The 14,300-nt window shown below is 53.7% G+C and overlaps 2 long non-coding RNA genes across 2 annotated transcripts; one reads left to right on the top strand and one right to left on the bottom strand.

Moving 5' to 3' along the window:
• Nucleotides 1–639: 639 nt before the first annotated feature.
• LOC131518272 (uncharacterized) lies at nt 640–1,340 on the bottom strand. The gene is made up of 2 exons (XR_009264985.1): nt 1,115–1,340; nt 640–861 (listed from the first exon to the last, which is right to left on the bottom strand). It is a non-coding gene; the product is annotated as an uncharacterized LOC131518272 (long non-coding RNA).
• Nucleotides 1,341–9,399: 8,059 nt separating this feature from the next.
• On the top strand, nt 9,400–12,410 carry LOC131517678 (uncharacterized). Its single transcript, XR_009264740.1, has 3 exons — nt 9,400–9,818; nt 10,403–10,453; nt 10,923–12,410. It is a non-coding gene; the product is annotated as an uncharacterized LOC131517678 (long non-coding RNA).
• The last annotated feature ends 1,890 nt before the right edge of the window (nt 12,411–14,300 follow it).

Below are 14,300 nucleotides of genomic sequence, written 5' to 3'. Positions count from 1 at the left end.
TGTGACTCTGTACTGTCCGTGTGACCTGCTTCCGAACATGCTGTGGTGAAAGTGACAGTGTCAGCTGTGACCCTAGACCTTGAGGCCTTGGGCACTTGGGCCCAGCGTCAGCACCCCCAGGCCTGCATGCCACACGTGGACAGGTGACCACATGAGGCAGAGGTGAGCCAGGTCCAGCCACCCGTCCAGAAATCAGCCAAGACTGGCTCACAACTACAGAGGGACCAACCAACATATTACGTAGATAGGGGAGAAATAAAAACCGTTGTTTTCAGCTCCCAAAACTGGGTATTTTTTACACCGCTATAGCTAACTAATTCAGGTACATTTTCTTTCTCTAATATTTGCCTATAGTACAACTCGGGGTTGGTAAACCAGGGCCCGAGGGGCAAATCCAGCCTACCACCAGTTTTTATTATAAAGTTTTATTGGAACACAGCCTTGCTCATTAATTTCCACATTGTCTACGGCTGCTTTCAAGTACGTACGGCTTGTTTTGATTTGGATGTCTTGGATTACTAGGAAGCCCGAGCATTTTCCCCATGCTTTATTTCCTTCCTGGATCCTTTCTTTTGTGAATTCCTCGTTGCTCATTTATCTACCGGAGGATTGTTTTTTATGTGTTTGTTTACCAATGCATGTAAGCTCTTTACGTAATTAAAATAATAATTTAAAAAAGCCCAAAGACCAGGTATTAGCCAATAGACAAATAAATAAACAAACCAACAAACCAACAGATTAATAAAATATCGATCCACCTCTGTCCTGTGTGTCATAAATCCTGAAAACCTTTGCAGAGGCATTTCTGTCATTTAGTCGGGTGACTTTGTGCAATTCCCTCGGGCTCCTGAGTTTCCTCATCTACAAGACAAAAATAGAGAGATTTTGTTCATGAGGTTCTTCTGGAAAGTTAGTGAAAGCTGAAAACCACTAGAGAAGAGAGAGGTGTTGTTGTCGTCCCTACAACCCACGCTCACAAACCAGCAGAAGTTAAAGCATCGAAAGTGTCCTGCCTGAGTTTAAGGGTGACACAGAGCCATGGTCTTAAATCACGTTCACGGACCCTGACGTAGCAAGTCAGGATGCTCTCAGGTACAAGTGAGAGAGGGCCCACCTCAAACAGGCTTAAGCAAAGTAGGATATCTGTTGGCTCAGGTGACTGTAAAGTTCAGGGTTGCAGGTACAGCCAGATCCAGGACACCAAACAATGTCACCAAGACTTGCTTCCTTGCTTTCCGACTCTTCAGCCAGCCATCCTCTTGATGCCCATAGATTCTGGCTTGCACCCAACCAGCCCGGCGACCCCAGCACAAAGAGCAGACTTCTTATTCAGTGCTTCTAGGAAGAGTTCCAAGGCCAGACTCCAGACCGGCCAGGGTCACGTGTCCTTCACGAGCCAATCGCCGTGACCAGGGTGTGGCACCCGCTGATTGGCTAGGCCTGGCGGATGGACCGGCTGCCTGGGAATGGGTGAGGGTGGGTCCCCAGAGGAAAATGAGGGGCTGCTGCTAGACAAAGCGGGCCTGAGCATGGACAGGCACAAACCAGACAGCTCTGCGGGTGCCTGCGGGCCCACACGGGGCGCCAGGGGGGCCAGGCGGGCAGGGACAAAGCTTCAGGCAGACTACCTTCCTGTGTATCTGGTTTGTAGATTCGGCCTGCTGTCAGATTGTGTTTGGGGAGCAGCTGCTGCTGCTAAGTGAGTTTGGACATTCTTGCTGTGGACAAAGGGAGGCATATCCAGAGACGAGGCTGAGGGTGTGTCCCCACTGCAAGGAGACTCAGGACATGAGCACTCCTAGAATGAACATTTATTAGGCATCTCCTGTGGGCCGGACCTGGGATTACAGCAGGAGCGAGACAAAGACCTCTCCCTGGGGCTCACATTCAAATTAGGCAGACGGCAACACGAAAGTTAAGTCCCTACTGTGCCGGGTCATGTTGCAGTCACACAGGAAACGGCACAGGAAAATGTGATAGAGCAATAGGGGTTAGGGGACACTTTGGATGGCCAGGGAGGGCCTCTCCGGGGAAGTGACATTTGAGCTGAGATCCTGGAGAAGGAAGCCCAGGAAAGGAGCACCCTGGCAGAGGGAATAGCACGTGTAAAGGCTCCAACACGGGACGGCGTTTTGTATATTTGAGAAACAGACGGCATCAGCTTCGGAGCCCAGTCAGGAAGGGGGAGAGCAGACGAGGGCGAGGAAGGGGCTACGTGCCGCAGGCTGTACGGGCCCCATCAAGGAGGTCTGAGCAGGGGCGCCTGGGTGGCGCAGTCGGTTAAGCGTCCGACTTCAGCCAGGTCACGATCTCGCGGTCCGTGAGTTCGAGCCCCGCGTCAGGCTCTGGGCCGATGGCTCGGAGCCTGGAGCCTGTTTCCGATTCTGTGTCTCCCTCTCTCTCTGCCCCTCCCCCGTTCATGCTCTGTCTCTCTCTGTCCCAAAAATAAATTAAAAAAAAAAAAACGTTGAAAAAAAAAAATTTAAAAAAAAAAAAAAAAAAAAAAAAAAAGGAGGTCTGAGCACTGGTCCCACACAGAGAGGAAGTACCAAGAGGTGGCGAGCTGGCTGTATGAGGCCAGAGCGAGGCCTGGCTCAAGGGTGTAGCAGTGACTGCTATCGGAAGAGAGTTTCAATTCCAAGCTCACTTCGAGAGAAGACTTTTCCATCAGTCAGTGGCATCCTACTGCGGAATGGATGGCCTGGAGGTGGTGAGCTCTCTGTCCCCAGAGGTATGCAACCAAGAAACAGTGGCAGAACAGGCTAGAAAGCTGGGAGTGGATGACTCTGTGAGATCAGCAGAGAAATACAGAACCAAACAGGATAATAACGCTTAACAAAGTTTACGGTGGCAAAGGGCCACTTAGAACATTTTAGCGGCAGCCTGCTGCGATCAGAGCAATCTCTGGAAATGATTTATTTACATATAAAAATGAGACATTTCTCAACAACCTCGAGACAGCCCCTGGGGCGAGGCTCTCATTGGACAGCGCCTCCCCCGGGTCCGGGATGCTCAGCCCCCGGTCGCCTCCAGCCTCGGCAGGGGGCTGATTGCCTCTCTGAGGGGAGGCAGGAGGCTGCGGCCCACCCTGCCAGCATTCCGGAGAGTTCCTTCTCCAAAATAAACCTCGCCTAGGCATTTAAATGTGCGGCTGAGCATGAAGTACAGTCAACAATTTTATTCCAAGAATGCAAATGAATCCCTGAGGGGCCAGGAAGAGGCGAAATGCCCTGGCCCAGAAGCATTTTTTTTTTTTTTTTTTTTTTTTTTTTTTTTAGAGTGTGAGTAGGACACAGCAAATTCCACCGCCCCGAGCCAGAATTGGGGAAACTGAGGCTGGGGCATCAGCTCAAGGTCGCAGAGCCGGGAAAAGGCAGAGTGGGCTGGAACGTGGCTGCCAGATGCTTTCCACCCCGCATAGAACCACCCCACCAGGGCGCTATTCCTGTGCACAGAGCACGCTCCCCGATGTAGGCCAGTAGCCCCGGAAGGACTGGTAAGGTGATCATTCTGTGGAAGGGAACCACTCAGTGCACTTCCGCTGGGTCTGTTCTGGGCACCAGTGACCCGGGGGAAGAGGGCCAGTGCTCTCAGTGCCCTGGCAGCAGCATCTGCTGGGACCTCGTCTGGATGGTGCCGTCGGGCCTGGGTCCCTGGCGAGGCTCCTCCCGGACCCCCAGGAGACTGCCTAGGTCCTCGACCTGGTATTGATTAGCCTGGGAACACAAGTGGGGCACAAGAGGTAGGGGTGGTCGGCTTCCCTCTCTCTGCTGAAGCAAACACCTGGTCCCTCGTTCCCTGGAGAATTATAACTCACTTTAAACAAGAAGGCGGATGGCTTTGTGGCTGCCTCCCCCAGCCTCGCAGTTTAGCACCACCCGACTTCTAATTAGCATCATCAAGTCTCCCCTGACACCCGCCTCCTTCCAGGCGCAAAAAGTTTGCTCAAGGGCAAGGCACATTGTTGCACGTTCGTGAGCCCATTGATGGAATATACATTTATTACCACCTGTTTTGAGCCTGGTTCCTATAATGATCATAGTTACAACGGGGGGCCAGCCAATGTTGGGGGAGGGCAGGCATGGTGTCCTTACAGCAGAGGAAAAGACCAGCCTCTGGGAGGCTCAGTAGCCAGTGGAAAGTCCACCTGCCCTGGGAGCCCCGGAGATGGGGTGTAACCCAAGACTGGTTTCAAAGCCTGAGCTATGAATGCTGAGACGCTCACCACAGTGGCAGCAAGAGCATTGCTCTGGGGGTTACAAGAGATGATCTGTAAAAAACAGCTGGTGCCCCTGCACCCAACAAATATCAGCTCCCCCTGTTATAGGAGGTGGGGGTGAGGGGGAGCTGAGTCACACCCGTGATGTCCCTCTAAGAGTGGCCTTAAAGACTGACCCGGAAGCCATGCCGTGGCCCCGTGGATTCGAGCCATAAGAGAGGTATCATGCCTTGGGAATTGGAGGTAGGGCGGATCCTGCCAGCAGAAGGAATCCAGGAAGGCTGCATGGAGAAGGGGGCTTAGGCTGGTCTGGAAGGATGGGAGAATTTCAGAAGGAATAATTCCTAACTTGCAGAGGAAGAATTCCGGGCTGGCATTCTGTCTTCCAGCGTTTGCCCTTTCAGTGGGCAGAAGCTGCCAACCTGGTGGCCCTGGGATCAATCCCACAGACGTTGCTGTTCCTTCCCCAGTTAGTACCAGAGCCCTCCAGGGGCCAGCCCTGGCTCTGTGGGCCTGAGGACGTGCAGGCCTATAGTGCCTGGTCTCTGCTCTTTCCTCGGGCGCCTTAGTTACTCGCCTCTTCTCTGCTTCTGTGCCATTGACTGTGAGCCTCCTGAGGGCAAGGACGGGTCTTGTCCAGTGGCATAGCTGGGCCTGGCACTTGTTCAGCATTGAGCAGGTGCCTGGTGGCCTTCGCACGGTCACGCCTCCTCCTTCCCGCTACCCACGCCCCACACCAAAACACCAAGACCCTGAATCCAGGCCCAAGGGTTCTGTAGGCAGAGCAAATTCCCCTGCAGCTGGGAGCCTCAGCTGGCTCACCTGTAAGGTGGAGACAAAGGATCCCTGTCCGGCTTCCCTCCGGAGCTCTGGCAGATGGCAGGCGAGGTGACTCACTCAGGTGGGAGCCCTTTTGAAAAGTAAGAGACCCTCTCAGACTCTCTACACGTGCACACACAGGAAATGTTTTTTTTTTTTTTTAATGAACTTGAAAATATTAGAATCTTTTGCTTGCTTTTTGCCTGTCGAAAGTTTTGTTTTGCCAAATCTTTTGGAACATGAACTCTGGAATGAACTACCTATTAGCTAAAAGCTGATAATTGATTATCAGTCAAACAGCCTTGATTAAGTATCATCTGCCTTGTGCGGGGGATGGTGGGGGGCCCAGGAAGTGCAGCCCTGCTTGGAGGAGCTCATAATCTCAAGGGGTAGGAGGCAGCTGACCTGGAGGGTCAGAGAGGAGGCTGTCACTCAGCCTGAGGGGAGAGAGAGAGAGAGAGAGCGCGCGAGCGAGCAGGAAGGGACAGAGAGAGGGAGAGAGAATCCCAAGCAGGCTCTGGGCTGTGGCACAGAGCCTGATGCAGGGCTCGAACTCACGAACCGTGACATCAAGACCTGAGCCGAAATCAAGAGTCAGACGCTTAACTGACTGAGCCACCCACGCGCCCCCAGGCCAAGTCTCAGAGGATGAGTAGGAGACACCAGTGAGGACGAGAAGGCAGAGGGACAGTGCAGCCGAGGCCTGGAGGTGTGGGAGAGAGCGGGAGGGGCTCACAGGCGCCTGGGCTTCAGTCCCTCACTTGCCGGGAGCCCCTTTCCATTGTAATATTTGTCAGCCAAATAAAAATATGCAATCATATCGAATTTTCTATCCACGATTGTGTTTCCTTCCTTAAAGGAACTCCCCAGACTATGCTTCCAGCCCCGGGCTTTCCCAGAAGCCTGTGTAGACCCGCCCTGTGTAGAAACCTTGTGTCACACCAGACACCTGGGCTTAGGTGACAGGGGCTGGGGAGGTGGTGGTGAAGGAGTTTAAGCAAGGAAGAGCCCAGAAGTGTCAGGCGTCTCAAACTTGGAATGTCCAGAATGGAACTCTCCAGCCACTCTCCAGATCTCTAACCAGCCCCCCTCCCCCCCCCCCCCCCCCCCCAGCTCTGAGCACTAAACGTGACCTTCCAGGTAGATGCTCAGGTCGGACCTCAGGGGTCATCCCTGTGCCTCCCTCCTCCCCACAGCCAACCACCAGAAAGTCTTGTCTGTTCTGCATTCCAGAATTGCCCCGTCTGTCCACCCTGGGTATCCCCCCAGCTGTGCTCCACACCGGAGCATCCGCACTGCTTTCTCCAGCCGGGGGGGGGGGAACTACCTGCATTTTCCTCCTGAACCACGGCCATGGCCTCTGCGACCACCGCCATTTCCCTTCCTGCCCCTGCCTGAGATTCTGTTGCGAATAAACCATTCGTCAAAAAGCCAACGCGCTGCCCAGCCAGCCACGTGGCTTCTTCCCCATTCTCACCTGCCTGTCCCCCAGCACTGACCCCTGCCTCCAGGGCACACGGCTCCTGGCTTCTTCCCCCAGGGTCCTGCCACCTGCCTTCAGACGGGGGAGGGGGGGGGGGACTTCTCTGCGGACTCCTCACGCTCATCTGTACCAGCGACAGAACCACCTCCTTCCTGCCCCGCCTGTTGTCCTCCCATGAAATAAGATAATGGTTCTAAACTTGTTTGTTCAAATTGTACAGTTGTGTGAGTTGGAGATCCAAAGACACCTCGGAAGGCTGCTGAGCACAAACACGCTCGTGTTGGCCCTCTACTGGCAGCAGCCGGGTGCGCGGCGATGGTCAGATAAGCTGCTTCTCCATCCTTTTCAACATTTCTGAGCCCGCTATTCACCAGGCCAGGTGCTGGACCAGGTCCTGGGGACCCATGATGAGGGTGGAAGGAGCAGGACTTCTGCAGGATGAACACTCCCCACCCCCCCACCCCCCCCGCCCCCCAGGAACATAAATTACTCATCATGGCCATCTGCACTTGCTGGCCACCTCTGTAAGTCACTTCCACCCCAGCTGCCCCGTAAGTAACTTGAGGACATGGGGAAGAAGTCCAGGACTGGGTGTGGCAAGCCTACGTCCCCGCTCCCCACCCCCAAGTCCTCTGTTGGAGATCCCAAGAGGCCTCTGCGCTCTGCCTTCCGGAACCCCTCCTCCCAGCTCCTCTGTCTGTGCTGCTGGGACCGGCTGGTGGCTCCAGCTGGAATGCCTTCTTCACTGACTGCCCCCCCAAAGCTTCACTTCCTCTTTTGCACGGCCCATCCTCAGGGAGGCCATCGCTGGTCTCTGAGTGGTCTGGCCTCCCTCTGTGCTCCCATGAACATTCTGCATTAATGATAAATTCTGGGTTTACTTGTCAACTCATGCCCAGGACAAATATAGGGGAAAGACCTAACTCACCGTTGTCTCTGACCCCAAACCGAGCCTGGCACATAGTAGGTGTTCAGTGAACATTTCATGAATGGATGAATGAGGAAGCATCACTTTCAGCCAGCTCTGTGTGGGGCTGTCCACATCTTATTACCACCACACCCATCTAAGCTTAGGAGCTAGGTTTTCCAGAATCCCCTCTGTCACAGGTTAAATGGCGTCTCCCTCAAATCCATATGCTGAAGTCCTAACCTCCAAGACCTCAGAAGGTGACCTTCTGTGGGAATCGGGTCCTTAGGGATGTAATTAGTTAAGATGAGGTCATGCTGGACTAGGGTAGGTCCTTAATCCAATAAGACCAATGTCCTTATACAAAGGGGACACTTGGGCACAGACTCACACACAGGGAAACGGCCCTGTGGAGACAAAGGCTGAGATCGGGGTGATGCTCCTACAGCCGAGGATGCCAGAGGTGGCCAGCAAACCCCCAGCAGCTCGGGGAGGAGCCTGGAGCAGGTTCTCCCTCCCAGCCTCGGAAGGAAGTGGTCTACTGCGACACCTTGATCTTGGACTTCTGGCCTCCAGGGCTGTGGGACAATACGTCTCTGTCGTTTAAGCCGCCGGGTCTGGTGCTGTTCCTGCAGCCCAGGGAACTAATGCAGCTTCCGGCTGGGTCTCACCAGTGTGGCCAGCTCCTTTGAGACTGGAATGTACCGTCATTCTCAGGAGGCCATGAAGATTGGGGCCAACCACTCCCTAAAATGGGGGGTTTCTCAGGCCACCCCATCTGTGAGTGCTGTCTGTGGGGACCCCGGGCACCTAGCCGCTCCCCTGCTCTAGGGGTCTCGTGCTGAGGTTTGGTGACTATCCCCTGCTCTAGGGGCCTCGTGCTGAGGTTTGGTGACTATCCCCTGCTCTAGGGGCCTCGTGCTGAGGTTTGGTGAGTTTCTCTGAGCCTCCGGGCCCCAGCCCCTCCCACACTCAGCAAACCTCCCCTCCTCCACTGCAGCCCTGTTCTCATGTCACTTGCGGTGGCTGTTTCCCTGACCGTACGCAGACTGATCCAGACTTCAGAAACGTCAGGATGTGGCCAAATGCTGCCCTCACTTTTTAAGGTGACACGTTCTTCATCAAAAAGGCAATGAACGGGCCACCAGGAGTGTTCACTCACAGTGACAGTCACGGTGACAGGTGCTCTGATGGATGAGCTTTCATCTCTCCGCTGTTACGGCGACTCCCAGTCATGCCCACCCGAGAGAGAGCCTTCTCTCCAGGACGACCCCGTCACTCACGTGACAGAAGCAGGTCCTGTGTCCTGCAATACCCGTGTGCTGCTTACAAAGCTGGAAGGGCTGAGAAAGCCTTGCTGGGCATGTGTGGGGACCAGTCCCAGATGTCATGTGGTCTCGAGGGCAGCATTCGAAACCACCTCCCATCAGATCCAAAGCACACTCGGCCACACGCTCCTGTTAGGTGTCCTGGAAGAAGGTTCCAAGAACCAGGTCATCAGGCACATCTCCCAATGAGGAAGGGACAGTGCTTAAGTTTCAACAGGTACTTTGAAGACCTAGAAACCTTGAAGGAGCCTGATGAATCCAACACAAAGCCCACAAGGGATCCTCAGGCTTCAGAAGTGTCCACTTTGCCCTTGACCTGTCTTCCAGCACGCCTAGGGGCACTTCCCTCCACCTGCAGGGCATCTCCAGCACCTGGTACCCCAGCACTGGATCCTTCCCCTGCCTTCACACCTTTGCACTTGAGTTTCCACTGCCCTGTTTAGTCTCAGGCCAAGAGGCAAATATTACCATTCCCCACTTTCTAGAGGGGAAACGGAGTCCCAGAGGGGCTAAGCATTGTGCCTGACGTCACACAGGGAGTAGGTGGTGAAGTTGAGGGCGGGCCTCGACTTTCAACATGAGAGCAGTGGTTTTCAAGCTTTAAAGAGTGGGAGCTCATGTGCAAAATGCAGATTCCTGGGCCTCGCACCAGGTGGTTTTGATTCAGGGTCTCTGGGTGAGTCTCAGGGACAGATGAATCTATTGCCGCTGGTTCATGGCCCGCATGTGGGGTGAGGGGCTGGGGGTGGGGGGTGGGGTAGTAAATGATCCCACCCATAAAGAAGATCTTTCCTTATCTGCCCACCTTCTCCCAGCAGCTTGCCTTTGGGAATCTCCCTCCACACACTCCAAGGCGTGTTCCCGCTGACCCCCCTTTGCTGCGATGGCTCAAATCCCAAGTCCTCCACTCACCAGCTCTAAGACACCGGATGAGACATTTAACCTCTTCTTGTCCTGATTTCCTCCTCTGTAAAATGGGGAGCACGCTGGGACCTGCTTCAGAGCGGTTACGAGTTTGAAATGAGTTCAGATACAGAAAACACTTGGAACAGTGTCTGCATGGTAAGCTCTTGATAGATATTAGCTGTCTTTATTATTACAACCATTCATGTGATTGTTATTACCGTGGAGCTATTTCAAGGGTGTTTGTCTTGTCTACACAATAAGATTCTAAACTTCTGAAGTGTGCAGAGCTTAGCACAGGCTGGGCCATACGGTAGATGATAAATACTCAGTGAATGTATAAATTAATCATTAAATGCATAATTAATCACATCTTGTAATTAATATATGAAGGAACAGATGACAATGACCAGGGTAACAACACTAAATAATAATATTCTTGATCCCTTGATGGTCAATTAATACAGACCAGGATTCCATTTCTCATCGCAGCGAGAAAACTGGGGCACAAAGAACTTAAGCAGTTTGTCCATGTTCTTGAGCTACTAAGTACTTGAGCTGTTTTTTTACTCCAAACTTTTCCGGGGCAAGAGCTCGTCTCTTCTTAACCACAACACTGCGTTGGTTTTCTCTGATGAAACTGGAAAAAGTTGCTGGCGGGAGGTGAGTAGAAAAGTTGCTACAAGTTGCTTGCTAGCCTCTCCAGGGGAGTAACTGAATCTTGTTTAATTTTGTTTCCTTAGCGCCAGGAAAGGAATTCACATAAAGTAGACACCTAAGGAAATGAGCATTGGGTGTTGCATGGACGGGTGGGGTGCATGGACGGGTGGGTGCATGGACGGGTGCGTGCATGGACAGGTGGGTGCATGGACGGGTGGGGTGCATGGACGGGTGGGTGCATGGACGGGTGGGTGCATGGACGGGTGGGGTGCATGGACGGGTGGGTGCATGGACGGGTGGGGTGCATGGACAGGTGGGTGCATGGACAGGTGGGTGCACGGACGGGTGGGGTGCATGGATGGGTGGGGTGCATGGACGGGTGAGTGTGTACATAGATACATGGGGAATGGATGGGTAGGGTGATGGGTGGATGGATGATGGAGTGGAGAGAGCAGGTGGATGCATGAATGATGTTCAGTTGGAAGGGTGGCTGAGTGGATGCACCTGTGGGCAGATAGGAGTATGATGAGTAGGTGGAAGGATGGGCAGGTAGCTAAGTAGGTGGCGGAAGTGAGAGAGTGTCCTCTCCGTGTTATTCTGCAGAGTGACACTCAAAGAACCCCGAGACAAGGAGACGTGGAAAACAGATGTGCATTTGGAGGTGAAAGAAGCTGAAAAATCGTTGCTGGCAGTGCTGTTCCTGGAAGGGAGACGAAGGCGGGAAGACACATTTGGGTTACAGGAAGAGGCGGCCCCTCATTCAGCATCTTTAGTCTATAAGGGCCCAGGGCTCTGCACTGAAAGCACTAATTGGATTTCATTAAAGCAAAATAGATTTCCTAGCACTGGAAGAGCCAGTTCATTAATTTCACACATGCTCTACTGGAGGAAGGCATGGGGAAGGGCAGCCAGCCCCAGTCTCCCCAGGCTAAGATCAGAGCTGGGAGCCCGCTGCAGTTTGGTGCAGAGCCTGGATTCTGAGCACCTGCTCCATGCCAGTGCCTGGGCTGGCCATCGGGGGTGCAGTGATGAACCAGATACAACCGCCACCTCCGGTAACTCGGTCTTGGAGGAGGCAGCCACACAAGGCAGGGCGTGCACAGTGACAGGGTGCAGGACAAGGGTAAGCAACATAGAATGTCTGACCTGTGCTGCTGGGGGTCCTGGGGGTAGGGTGGAGGTAAAGAGCAGAGAAGGGAGAAGTTGGCTCAGCTGCCCTAAGGCTCATGGGGCCATGGTTTGCACGAAGGTTTTCATGCCCAGAGTGGGCAACACCAAGGGAGGAGAGAAGCAGGGGTGCTGGGGTTCATCTAAAATTCTTCGAAAATATTCACTGAACACTCATGGTGTGTCAGATGTGTTCCAGGTACTGGACATCCAGTGGAGCAGACCGACCTGGTGCTGGAGCTGAGAAGAGTGGTCTGGGCCGGAATTTTAAATTGGGGACATTTGAACATATAAAAGGTGGTCAATGTCCCGGTCCGGATGACGTCACCAGGGGAGAGAGTAGGAGGAGCGGGGGCATCTTAGTTCTTTCTTCCTCTCAGAGCAAGAATTCCTTCCACACCTTCCACTGACAGGTGGCTCCCCAGCCCCTGCTTGCATGCTCCAATGACAGGGAGCTCACTACCAGCCAAGCCAGTCCTGCCTGCTTTTGGAAGTGCTGGCTGTTAGTTAAATTCTTTTGTATGCGGGCCAAAGTCTCCCTTCCCTTTTGATTTTACTCCTTTGTTCTGATTCCATCTTCTGGAGACCCGGCCCGTCCAGTCGGTTCCCTCTTTGCCATGATCTGCTAGAACCCACAGATGTGGTTCACCACACCTTCCTTCTTCTCCGATAGTGGGGCCCTGGGTTTCTTCTGAAGGTACCGCACCGTCCCCTCTGCCGTCTCCCATCCCAGGAAGCGACAAAGTCTTGTTTTAACTTCTGAACCATGGCCTTAGAGACCAGAAGAAGAGGGGACACTTAAAACTAAGAGACTTCCCTTCTGTGTCTTTATTAAACACACCCAGTTCCTTCTGCCACTCTTAGCTGCCTCAGTGGCTACCCCAGATATTTTTGTCTCCGGGTTGGGGTCTCCACGCTGGAGGTCATCACATGAAACCAGCGGCTGTACCGGGGACCCCCTCATCTTACACACACTTTTTTTATTTTTATTTTTTAAATTTGCTTATTTTTGAGAAGGAGGGGAGAGAGAGAATGAGTGAGGGAGGGACAAAGAGAGAGGGAGACACAGAATCTGAAGCAGGCCTCAGGCTCTGAGCTGTCAGCACAGAGCCCACACGGGGCTCGAACTCAAAAACTGTGAGATCATGACCTGAGCCGAAGTCGGACGCTTAACCCACTGAGCCACCCAGGCGCCCCTTACACAAACTCTTTTATAACAACATTGGACCCAGCAGGACTTCCCTCTTTGAGCGGATGCTTTGGCAGTCTGAGTTGCTTGTCTGCTCTCAACTTTCCCTCAGTGTGATACAGCAACTTTCTCCTGCCAGCAGTGACCCTGAGGGCTCACCCTCAGGCCAGCCCAGCCAGCTTCTCTCCTGCCTCCTCTCCCCACACAGTCTTACCCAGCAGGGGAGAGGCTCAGGCTGTCCGAGTTCTCTATGAAATCTCGAGGGCAATAGAGGACTGTCCCAACAGGCCTGGGTTGTCCACACCTGGCACATTCCAAAGAGAGGTCCGGCCCTTGATAGGCTCCTGAGAGAAACCCTCTGAGTCCTTGGACTATTTATTCTTCCTGCCAGGAGCGTCTTTGGGCCATGCTGGACAGTCCCCACAAACAAGGGGACTTAGGCTGGAGACTCTGGGCCACGTGCTATCAGTCTGACATCTGGGAGACTGAGTAAGGTCAGCCATGTCTCCGTGCGGAGCTGGGCACCACGGCACCATGGCACCACGGTTCTCTGTCGCCCAGTGTTGCCACACGAATCAGGCACCGTGTGTAAGACTCCACTGGCAGAGGCACAGGGAAGCTGGTGCCTCGTGTCTCCTGGACCCCACCCTGCGCACCTTAACCCCTTGCTGATTTCAGTCTGTGTCCAGTCGCTGTTACAAACCACAGCCGGGAGTACAATAGCTTTCTGAGTCCCGTGAGCCCTTCCGGCAAATCATCAAACCTAAGCATGGCCTCGGGGCCCTCGAACACACCTGCTATCACAGAATCTGTCCTGTTTGACGACATGTTTGTGCCCCCACCCCCACGCCCCCAGACCGTGAGCCAGGATCCCAGGGTCCAGGTTTCAGCCCCATTTCCCACCATCCCCACTGCTCCTGTTCTGTGAGCTGGATACAACAGGCAAGGCTCTGGGTTACCGTTGACTTCCCCTGGGCTGCCTTCTGAATTTGCTTGACGAATTGTGAACCTGGGTTTCTCAGGCCCGTGTTGTATATGAGGGGCAGGACTCTCAAACACGACCGTCCCCCTGCAGACCATCGTCGATTTTCTATCTGGGACAACAGTGCCGTTCACAGCTTTCAGGGACCGTCCCTTGCTCTTGGGTTCTGGACGGAAATCCACAATGAGTCAAGCTACGCAAAGCTCAGCGGAGCCTTGGAAGCCCCTGCCGCCATCCCCACGAGATACTGGTCTTATCTGCTCACGGCTGAAGGGGCTTCGGCCCTCATCCTCACTGCTCTGATCCCTGGGAAAGACAAGTGGACCCCTGGCGGCTTCCAAGGGCGGTTCTACTCACACCCCAGGCTACAGAGGGCCTGAGGTGACCATGGCCATGTCAGCACGGTGGCCCCTGGGTCCCTCCAAGAGAAACACCAGAACTGTCCTCTGCCGGTTTCTTTGGCAAGAGGTTAAGAAAATAGAAAACAGCCAAGTCTGAGAGCAAAGAAAATCCTATTTGGTGACTTCATTGCTGGGCCTGAGCCGGCCGGGCTCCACAGACCTGCTGGAAAGGACAAGTGTCCTCATGATCCATGGCTATGATGAGGCTATCTCCTCCCTCGTCCCACTCCCTGGCCCCCTCC

Source organism: Neofelis nebulosa, chromosome 7, assembly GCF_028018385.1.
Source record: "Neofelis nebulosa isolate mNeoNeb1 chromosome 7, mNeoNeb1.pri, whole genome shotgun sequence".
Classification (NCBI taxonomy): Eukaryota; Metazoa; Chordata; class Mammalia; order Carnivora; family Felidae; genus Neofelis; species Neofelis nebulosa.
Note: the sequence above shows the minus strand (reverse complement) of the source record. Positions and strands in the feature narration are given on the sequence as shown.